The sequence below is a fragment of the Abramis brama genome (assembly GCF_963993115.1).
Source record: "Abramis brama genome assembly, chromosome: 2".
Lineage (NCBI taxonomy): Eukaryota > Metazoa > Chordata > Actinopteri > Cypriniformes > Leuciscidae > Abramis > Abramis brama.
The window spans coordinates 41194247-41204459 of record NC_139964.1 but is presented as its reverse complement, the minus strand read 5'-3'; the positions used below and the strand labels follow the sequence as shown (position 1 = coordinate 41204459).

General features: G+C 37.8%; 2 long non-coding RNA genes across 2 annotated transcripts; both read left to right on the top strand.

Moving 5' to 3' along the window:
• The first annotated feature begins 1400 nt into the window (after positions 1 to 1400).
• Positions 1401 to 2564, top strand: LOC311077427. Its single transcript, XR_014604886.1, has 3 exons — positions 1401 to 1494; positions 2189 to 2251; positions 2429 to 2564. It is a non-coding gene; the product is annotated as an uncharacterized lncRNA (long non-coding RNA).
• Positions 2565 to 8105: 5541 nt separating this feature from the next.
• LOC311078478 lies at positions 8106 to 9995 on the top strand. The gene is made up of 3 exons (XR_014605181.1): positions 8106 to 8209; positions 9419 to 9518; positions 9650 to 9995. It is a non-coding gene; the product is annotated as an uncharacterized lncRNA (long non-coding RNA).
• Positions 9996 to 10213: the final 218 nt, after the last annotated feature.

Here is a 10213-nt window from a genome sequence, read left to right as displayed (position 1 = left end):
GGTGCTGTGAGTGTGCACTTTCCGCGACTTTGTCCGTTGACAAATGCGGTCTTCACGTGAGAGAATTGTGTTAAATAAGAATGTGCAATTAAAAGCTGAGGTCCTGCTTTTACTTTTTTTTTTATTTACGGTGCGGCTTGGAAGCGGCGTCCGTCGAAAATAGACTAGGCGCCTATCTTTAGCGAAGCGGCGCAGAGAGACGCTTCTGAAACGCGCCGCGTCATGGCTGTTGTAAACACAAGCATTTACTAGAGTGGGCGCGATCAGCTCCGGTAGCCGCGTCGCAGCCGTAACGCGCCACAGAGTGTAAATAAGGGGTTATAGTCAATAGATGGAATGTTATTATGTGTCATGGAACAACTTGCGAACTTGCGAAAGGTCGGATTTGGTCCATCTTTTGATGATAAGTTTTGTTTAGAAAACCTTGAATCCATGTAAGACACAATGTTATTAGACACAATCCATGTCATTAGAATCAATGAATCCATGTCATTAGACACAACGTGAACACATGTGAAGGCCAGTGTTTATTTTTATTTTATTTTTTATTTTATTTTTGCGGTGATGACGGTGACGAGCTCAGACCCGCGGTAGGCGTCACGTGACCGCGGTATTGCGGTAATGAGGTAACCGTCCCAGCCCTAGTTTGAATTATATCGATCTCCATGCAGTCTGTGTCTATATTTGTTCTTCATGCTAGTAAGTGCTAAACCCCTACTTTTACAAAGGTAACGTACATTGTCGAGAATGATAGAGTGATTTGCCAAGGCAGCAATCTGCACGAGACCTATCATATAGCCTACACGCTGCTTAAATGCAGAAAGTTTTGACTGCAAAAGATGAGGTAATTTGAGCGGATGCACTGTAAAAAGTAATTGCTGAATCTACTTAAGAACAACTAGTGAATTTAACTAACTTTGGAAAATTTGTTGATTTAACTTGATTAGACTTTGTACTCTGAACTTTTAGGTGGATACTAAACAAATCTAGTACATTGTACTTAAGATTGTTAAGTGTATTGTACTAAAGGCATGTTCACACTATTGCAAACTTCTTAAGCACAGAATTTGCTAATAATAATAATAATCCTAATAATAATGAAATGAATAAACATTTTAGTAAATACCCTACAATTAGAAACGGTTGTTAAGTTTATACACACACACACACGTGCGCGTGTTTTTTCCTTTGCACTAAATAACTTGGAAACTACTAAGATTAAAGCTTATTGGCAAGCCCATTTGCTGCTGCTGTGTCACAATATATATTATTATTTATCACAATTATATTTTTATTAACAGATATATTTACTGCCCTTTATTGGTTAAGTTTAAGCCATGATTTCAGCATAAAACCAAACTTTTAATTTCTTAAATGCATTTTCGTCTCGCGCATGCGCAATGGGAAGGTTTGGTTATTGTTTGAACTTGAAGACGACAATCAACGAAGAAGAACTTCAGCTCGCTCGTGTTCGGGATGCAACAGCAAAATTAGGTAAGCTATTTATAAACCTCAATGTCATTGTATTGCTTATAAAAACGTAAATAAATGTAATTAGATTCTCACGTAAGTGGAAAAGGCATAAGTTAACTGTTACTTAAGTAGTTTTATGTCGAAATAATGAGACCAGCTGAGAGACCAGTGGCTTAACTTACTAGCTAGGTTGCAAAAATCGATTTTTACTGAACACTTTTTATGTAACTTAAAGTTTGTAAGCTATTTTACTCGGTTGTAAGTTCGGGGTTTATCATTATGTAAAAACCTGCGCGGCCTACTTTACGAACATTCTTTCTAGAACGTTCGATGCTCACGTGTCGTTCGTTCACATGGAAATGATCAACAGTTAAGAAAGCGTCACTAACAAGTAATTATTACCTTATTATTTTTGTCTTTTTCTTTTGTGTATGCTTATTTTGGAGACTTAATTGATGCACTGAACGTGCAAGTTCTGCTTGTTTTCCTGTGAAAAGAGGTCTCAGCTGTTGAAACACTTTAGATTAAAACATGGAAGCTAACGTTACTCTAGAAGTACTCCGATTCCATATGTCTACAAAGTTTGTCTGTGTTCATTAAAATAATTAAATGCACTAAGAATGTACTTAATAAAAAATCATTAACATAAGGTACATGGTAGCCAATCCAGTTCATGTGATAACATCCTTTTGATATTTTACTGCCCACTTTGCAGTTTTGAGGAGCTTTGCTGTGAAGAATAGTGGAAAGGTGGCCAGCCCTCTTCACTCAGAGTCAGGTGAGTAAATATTCCTGTCTTTATTGTTTTCCTATATAATTTAATCTTCAACATTTTCAAAGCAAGTTGATCATTAACCACTTTTGATGTTTAATTTATACTCTGACATTTCAGTGAAAAGTGCTTAATGTCAGTTTGTCCTACTTTTTTTGTTTTTGTTTTTTTGGATCCTGGCAGAGTTTAGTCTTGTATTTGGCAAAAAACGTCAAACTGAATTCTTTCAAGAACTGGACCGATTCACTCTACGTTTCATCGATATCTTCTGGGCTAAAGGTGGAGACATTGGCTCCAGACTTAAGAAGATATTGCAGCACATTGAAAATAAAGTAAGCTCCTCGACATATTACAATTATTTTCCGATAGCAAAACAACTGTTACCTTTGCTGTTTTTGTTTGCTCTTTGTTGTGTTAGTGTCATGAGCGTTATTTAATATACATTTTATAATTTTGCAGAAATCCAACATCAAGGAGAGGACCCTTCTGATTTTTACAAGATAAATTTTGTAAGTATTTTCTTCTCTGATGTTATTCTTATTTAAAAGGCAAACTGTTCTTCAAACAGTTTTGACATCTGGCAAGAAGAGTAATGAAGGCAAGATAAAACAGTCAGACACAGAAACAAAGTAAGGGATAGAGAAAATAATTAAGAAATTAGAGGAAAAAAGACACAAGATACATTTTATATTACATAAAGAAATTAATGAAAAACAGTTGTAAGAAAGACAATTTTTTTTGTGTGTTATTTTTAATTTGTATAGCTGGGCTTCAGTTTTATTTGTCTTTTCATGCAGTGGTTTGATGCATGTATTCCTCCCTGCATCCACTGCTGTGTCCTGTTTGAAAGGGCCTTTACATTTAGTGATTTTAATGCACTTTGTGATTTTATCTGTGAAAAGCGCTTTATAAATACATTTTACTTACTTACTTTTACTTAGACATAATACAGTGTTATTAATTTAGTTTCATGCTTTAATTAGAATATGTGCTCTTAAAGGGATCGTTCACCCAAAAATTAAAATTGTCATCATTTACTCACCCTCATGTTGTTCCAAACCTGTATGAGTTTCTTTCTTTCTGCTGAATGTACAGCAGAAGAAAGAAACTCATACAGGTTTGGAACAACATGAGGGTGAGTAAATGATGATATAATTCTTTTTGGGTGAACTATCCCTTTAAAATAAGTTTTGTGGCTTGATTTGACCTCATTTTTGTTATATGCTATTCCCATTTTTAGGACTGTGATAACAATGAAGATATTTCCCACACTGAAAAAGGCATTCTTACAGTGATTCCAAAGGGCTCTGCAACCATACCCTACTCCCTGCATCTTGATGCCACAACAACAGCAGTCATTTTGGAAGGTACAGTGGTTGTGGATGAACATGAAAATATTCCACAAGCAATTTGTTTGCTCTTTGGACTAATTTATGCTCTAAACTTATCCTGCAACACTGAAGAGCACATTCGACTTCATACAGAGAGTGATTTTGTCCATTGGCCAAAATTTTAAAGAGAACTGTAGTAGGAAATGTGTCCTGTACTAAACTTACAGACTTGTAAGCTCTCCTTTTGACCACTTTATAAAGATGTTAAAAACATTGATCTTTTTATTGTCTTTTTGTTTTCCTGAGTGCAGTATGTGCTTTTTTTTTCTTCTAAAATGTTGTAGTGGGCCATGTTGATTGGCATGCCTTAAGTAATGTCTCAAATTAATATTGTTTTATGGAGCAAATAAACATTCTAGTGTTGTGCCAAATCTGCTGTCTGTCTTTGTATTCTTAACTTAGAATTTTGAGTAGAACTTGCTTGAGAAATTTAAGGCAATCAGTTTCCACATATTCCTCTAGTAAAATGAACAAGCAGACATGTTCAAATAACTGTTTTGTTTAAGTTCACCTTACTTAAATCTGTAAGTTGCCTAAACTTTTGAAATTGAGTTACCTCTACTCAAGTTTTATGGTAATCTGTACAAATGTGCAAGTTAACTCTACAAAGTAATAGAGAGTAGTATCAAATCAAACATTATGACCTAATTCACTTGAAAATTTTGAGGCAATCAGTTTCCACAGCTTTTCTAAGTAAAGTCAACTTATTACTTTTTACAGTGTGTCATGTATTTACAGCATTTTACCTGAGAGAAATGCATGCTCAGTTTAAATCTTATTTTAAGGTGAGGTAGAATTAAATGAACGGCAAAATTCAGCATTTTGTTCCCGTACCCCCATCTGTCACCTCACGTACCCCAGTTTGAGAACCACTGTCTTTACATATCTTTGTAAGTCTTTGGGTGTTGAAAAGGCGCTATATAAATAAAAATAATAATAATAATATTAACCACCTATAATAAGGTGGCTAATAATAATTGCCCTAGCACCCTCTATTGGCCAGCCACCCCTGTTGGTTAGTAAATCTTAAAGTTAGTTATTTTACCTGCAAATCAAGCTAAATTAATGTCAGAGACATCGTTTGAGGCCAGCCATGTGTCTTTTAAGACTTTTTAGCTTTAAGAACTTGTTTTAAGGTTGCCCAGTAAAAAATGCTCAATCACACTCAGGACTTGTTAATTAACATTATTTATTACAAATACTGGTTTTATGTCAACATCAACACATTTACAACCCAGTAAAAAATCATAAGAATCAGCGTCAAGTCACCACACTCCTTCCAAACATCATCCAGTATGTTTAATTACCCAGTTTTAAGAGCAATAACATCATCAAGGTTATATTTCGTCAAAACATACACTGTTTTTGAAACTGATTAGATAATAAGATGTATGATCAATTAGCTTTTTCAGCATCTATAAACTCTGTTGACCGGGCTAGATTGGTACAGAAACTTCATACGCTAGTAGATCTCTATTCAAATCCAGAGTCTCATAAAGCTGATACTCAAAACAATACAGTGAACAGTTTACAACATAAATGTTCTTTATAAGTCCAAAGACAGGCACTTTCCCATTTGCACTGATGATTATCAGAGACTTTTCTCTGATGTACTTGTTACCATTAAGAATAAGCCACTTCACTGCCACTGCATGTTGAATACCATCAGGCCATCCTTAAAAATATTCTTGTTTGTCGTAACCCGAACGACCCTGTGTAAAAAAGGGATCCACTGGAAGCAAGTTGTAAAGAGAACCCAAGTGCAGTTTAGTATAAACAAAACCAAACATGAAACAAAAACATGGTGTGGCATGAAAACTCAAAAACAAGACATGAACATCTCAAGAGAAACTCACAAACAGTGGTTACAGCTAACAATACTTGACAAAGACACATGGCAAACATGAGGGCTTAAATACAAAGACTAATGACAAGACAAGGGCCACCTGTGAACAATGATCAGACAATTAACCAATGACAAGACACATGGCAGGTTCACATGACAAACAGAGAATCACATGACAGACATGGAATCACATGACATGAACAAACCCAAAAGGCTTGTTCGACTTCATGCAGCTCTGCGCAGACCGATCGGCGGCTGACTTGAAGCAGTGCATGCCGGTTAGAAATTTTGTCCGACTTGATACAGCGCCGACGCCACGTGACTGTGAGGTATGCCATCAAAGTACCGCGCGAGCAATTCGAGAGTAGCCGGAGAACTCAGCCAGCGCAGCTTCTCAAGAGCGGCTGCACGAGGGCTGATGACGACACAGCTGTTCCACGATTGGCCGAATTCACCGCATGACAACGATCACATGTGTTTCGTGTTTATTCCAACACCTTTAGTTCCTCTAAAGCTCTCAAATCAGTTTATTATAACAGTGAAAACTCTTTTCGTGTCGTTCTCATGTTATATTGTGTCATGTTTATCAAATTAAAACTGCTTAAAAAACGTAGACTCCTCTTCATTGATAGTAGCTTATGTTGAACTTTATTCTTGTTCAAACAGATGCTGTGTGAAGAAGTACATAAAAGTATTGAATGAAAATGTCTCTGAAACATCTGTGTATTATTTGGCAAATATTGCATTTATTTCACTTCAGCTGTGGTAAAGTATGCAAACACCACGTGAGCGGCCACTACGGGAACCAGAAAGTGTCCGACTTCACGTCTCCGTTTGCAGCTCCTCCCCGCCTGCACGCGGCTACTCTCGCCGATCGGTTGCATCCAGCCGCAGCCGATGTCGAACACACCTAAAAACAAAACCGTGACACCCTGGCTGCGTTCGAAACCGCATACTTCCCTACTATTTAGTATGGGAAAAAGAGTAGGCGAGCAAAAAAGTATGTACGAATCCAAAAGAGTAGGCAAGGATTACCTGGGTGACGTACTAATTATCGCGAGATTCGGACTTAAGTGCGTTCGAATATGCCTACTTTCCTACTATATAGTAGGCGAAAACAGTACGTGAAGGAAGCAGTACGTTCGAAACATCAGTATTTACAAAAGAGTAGGCGAGAAGTTCCCGGATGGCTTACTGCTTCCGGCCAGATTTTTGAGTGCTCAACCGATGGATACTTTTCTATCCCAGGAGGCCACGCGAGAGGATACGTCATAAAAAAGAAGAAGAAGAAGAAGAAGAAGAAGAAGAAGAAGAAGTATACGTCATACTCGAACATGACAGAAAGGATGGACGAGAGTGTTTTCAAATGTAAGTAGGCTATTACAAACCACATCGCATGTTTTGAACTACTGTACAGTAAACTGTTGAATTGTTGAAGGTGTAAAGACGCTATATAACTTAGTAGGCTATGGTACTTTTGTGATTTTGCTGTAAAACACATTTTATTATGTAAGTTATAGCTAACAGAGGAGCTCCAGTAAGGACACATACGTCTCCAAAGTGGATTTGCATACATTTTAAACCGTATACATCTTAAATACAATTACTAAATGTCTATTTAATATCTGGCAAGAAAATCTTCTATAAGAATTGCAGATTACTACGTCTGATAGATATGAAATAGACATCTGAGTGATGTATGTGTGCTATTGTTTAGGATAATTCACTGTTGTCAACACTGTTTTCATTAGAAGAATGTTTAATAAATTGACATAAAATAACTAAACATAAGTAATCTATTTCATTTGTCCATTAGTAGGCTACTGTTGAAAAATTGTGGAATATTTATGATGGATAAATGGATAAAAAGCTACTTATCAGCAACAACTTCAACATGTAATGTAGTGTTGAGCTCATAAATATAGAGGTAACGTGAATCTTGTCTGGATGTTACAGGGACAGATGAACACACACATCTGCTTATCCGGTGGAGAGTGGCTCATGAAGCCCTCTTCACCGGAAAGCGGAATGCTGCCATCAAAGGCTTTGAGTGAGTATACAGAAGTAATTAAACATCTATTTAATTGTTTATTTGTAGTATATTTCAATAATTTTATTTTCAAACAGAGATATTACAGCACTTTTTTGATCCTTGATTTCTCTGCATTTGCTGCAGATCTTTTGTGGTGGAGCAGGACCTGCAAGGCAGGGTGACGGCGGCATTTGTGAAAAAAAAATGGGAAAACCTTAAACAAAAATACAAAGTAAGATCATTTTGTTACTTCTAATACAGAAATGAAATGATTAAATATTGTGATGTTAAAATGACTGCTTTTGTATTATGCTTGTGCATTTTTGCAGGATCTGAAATGTCCGCAGACAGGAAGGGGCACTGAGGATGGAGAGACCACAGCAGCATCCTGGAAGTGGTACGTTGCCATGGATGAGGCAATTGGGGGCAGACCCTCCATCACTCCTCCTGCCCTCGTTGCCTCATGTGGGCCGGATGTTGCTGTGGCCTCTTCATCCTCAGTGAGGCCAGAGCCAGCAAGAGCCAGAAAAAGGCCTAAAAACTTAGAGGACCTTATGCGGGAGATGGAGGAGCGAGAAGAGGAGAGAGAGCGGAAAGCAGCTGAGAGGGAGGAGAGACTGTGGAGAGAAATGGAGGAGAAGGAGGAGAGAAGAGAACGGGAGAGACGAGAGAGAGACGAAAGACAAGAAAGAGAAGTAAGAGAAAGAGAAGAGAGATGGCACCGGGAGGCAAGCGAGAAAGAGGAAAAGAGAGAAAAAGAAACAAAAGAAAGGGATGAAAGATTCCTTTCTGTGCTTGAAATTCTTGCCAAAAAATAAATTGTATGACAAAAACATCTTATGATTTGGGTTAATGTAAAGAATAAACAGTTCTCAATAAAATAGAATTAAATTACACACACACACACACACACACACACATATATATATATATATATATATATATATTAGGCATTCACAGTACATTATAGACTTATAGAAATTTAATGACACTTTAAGATTGTGATAAAATTCATAAATTAAATAGTTTTGAAGTGATGAATAATTAGTGAATGTGTGGTGTAATGTAAAAAAATAAAATAACACACACTTTAAAACAACAGTTCTATTGGAGTGTATTATGTGACTTCTAAATGCATACAGAGCTCATGCAGGGATACTCAAGGCAGGTAATGGAGGGTTTAGTCCAACACACCTGTCTGTAATTTTCAACTAGTCAGTTATTAATTGGTTTAAATTGATTCAGGTGTGTATAATTAGGGTAGGAGAAACTCTGCAGGACAAAAGCCCTCCATGACCTAAGCTGAACTTGAGACTGTTTACACAAACTACCTTAAGTTTTGCATTAACTACACACAGTAAAATAGTCACTAAAGGCCAGGGTTAGTGAACCCAAGCAAATAATTGAGTCATTATTTACTCACCTTCATGTTGTTTGATCCCTCTGTTTTTTTGTTTTGTTTTCCTGAACACAAAAGGTGATTTTGGTCAGGTTTGTACTGTTGGTTTCATACAGTACCAGTCAATGGACTTTCAGAAGCTTCAAAAGCATCATCCAATAATGCCAGAAAGCTTCTGAAAGTTGGGCTCCATTGACTGATATTGTATGAAACCAGCAGAACAAACTTGACAAATTTTTATTTAAACAAAAAAGAGGGATCTTACAGCATGAAAGCAAGTAAATAATGGCTGTATTTATATGTTGAGGTGAATTAACCCTTTCACCCACCAAATAGAAATAGTAAATATATGTATGCATTTTGTATTATAGTAATACCTTGATGAAATAATCAGCTTTGAGCGTTTATGCCCGATACCATTTCAAAAAAAGCTTTACAAAAATCAGTCACATTTATGCATTTGCCAAATGTTTTTATCCAAAGTGACTAAATGCATTTATTACAGGGACACTGACCCTGGGCCAGCCTGGAGTAAAGAGCCTTGCTGATCGACCAGCGATCGTCTGCTAACCAGTTCAGTGGGTTTAGCCCACTACACCACAAAGGTAGTAAAGCTCTAACAAATATTTGCATGTAATTGTAAACCTACAAAATGACATTTGCCAAGAAACGGAATGCTGACAACATGAATTGTTTTAATCATTTTAACATTTTAATCTTCTTAAATATTTTAAAGGTAGTCGTGCTCATGGAGAGCAGGCACAGGGATGTTTGGAGCAGACACCGCAGCAGCCAGATTGTCCCGCACATGTTCTCCCACTCTTGCTTCAAGGTTGTGGGGATCAGGGAGGTCGTCATCAAGGTCTTCCTCATCCTCTGGCTCAACGATGTCCCCATTGACTAGAGCGAGATTGTGAAGCACAGCGCAGCACGCAACAACCTCAGGCACGAAGGCAGGGTTCACCTCCAAGGCCTTGAAGAAAATGCAGCGCCAGCGTGTCTTCAGCATCCCAAAAGCTCTCTCCACGATGTTGCGGGCACGGGAGTGCTTGCTGTTGAAGCGAGCCTGCACAGGGTTCTGCACCGGCTCTCTGTACGGGGTGATGAGACAGATGGGGGCACTCAGGCAAGGATAGCCTCCATCCCCGAGGATGCACTTGCCTGCAGGTGGATAAAGGCCTTCAGCATACACAGCGCTGTTCCTCAGCACCCTGGCATCGTGCACAGACCCAGGATATCCCACAAAGACATCAAGGAATTTCCTCCGGTGATCAGTGATGGCCTGGAGTTGGATGGAGTG